This window comes from Octodon degus, unplaced genomic scaffold, assembly GCF_000260255.1.
Source record: "Octodon degus isolate 3935 unplaced genomic scaffold, OctDeg1.0 scaffold00039, whole genome shotgun sequence".
Lineage (NCBI taxonomy): Eukaryota > Metazoa > Chordata > Mammalia > Rodentia > Octodontidae > Octodon > Octodon degus.
The window spans coordinates 14,114,530-14,115,743 of record NW_004524615.1 but is presented as its reverse complement, the minus strand read 5'-3'; positions in this window follow the sequence as shown (position 1 = coordinate 14,115,743).

The window sequence follows — 1,214 nt, the reverse complement described above, 5'->3', positions numbered from 1 at the left end:
TGTAGTGATCTTCCTGTCTCAGCCTCCCCAACGCAGGGCTTACAGGCTTTTGCCACCATGCCCAGTAGTTCCAGGGCCAGCACTGCATGTAGTACCAGGGATCGAACCCCCCAGCCCTTGCACTTGCCAGGCAGGTGCTTAGACTGCAGAGCTATCTCTCCAGTCCTCCGAAATTGTTTTAAACAATTTACAGGAAAATCAACAAAAAACAGCTGTCCCAAAATATGAGATGACTTTGAAAAAGCAATGTGCCATAAGAATAAAAAATGTACGAAACTCCAGTTCTACGACGATAGTTTTGTAACCTATCAAGAATCCCATCTGTCACAGCTAAAACTTTCTGAAGGAATTTCTCCAGGAACCAATCAGATTCCTGATCAAAATGCTGGTGGCCTTCACAGGCTCACGTGGGTCCCAGTGATCTGCACACACCGTACTGGGCCCAAAGGATGCAAGTGTTATCTAAGAGCAGAAGCTTTAGATTTTTCAGGAGTAGCAGCAGCGCCAACAGGCTGTTCACTCCCTGTGCATTACTGAGGGCTGCAGGACTGCAGAATACAGCTGCGCTCCTCTCACACCTCTCGCTAGGAATGCAGGTCCCTCGGAGGCAAACATGAGTCATTTTCTTTCACTGTCACCCTCAGCCCAATCAGGGCACTGGGCCCACGAGGGAATCGCCCGGAGGCCCCCGGTCGAGCACTGGGCTCCCGGCTGGCCTTCCGCACCACAGCATCTGCGCCCGGGGCTATGCCCGGGGCCGCGAGACACTGGCGTTTGACCGCAAGCGCTGGGAGATCAGCTCCTTAGGAGAGGGAGTGTCGAAATCTCCCAGCCCTAGAAAGCCCAGGATCCCCAAACAAGGGCACCGCCTCGGATCCCGATCTCGGGTGGGACCCGCTGTGCTACGTGGACGGCCCAGGGCCGCGCCGCTGACCCCTCTTCCGGGCGGGCCCAGACGTGAGTCAGAGTGAAGCAGGCGGGAAGAAGGGACGGCCAGGGTCTGAGGAACAGAAGGGTCCGCGGAGCCAGGGTGAAACCTGGAGCGAGGTGGACTCCAAGGGGCCCCAGTCGGGGATCAGACCCGGGTGAGACACCCGGCGCGTAAGCCAGCCGCCAGCCGCTGGGGGCGGTCAGAGCAGGCCCGCCAGCCAGCCGCGCCGAAATCTCCCGCGCTCAGGGGCAGGCCCCTCCTCCCCAGCCCGCCTGCCCGCCCC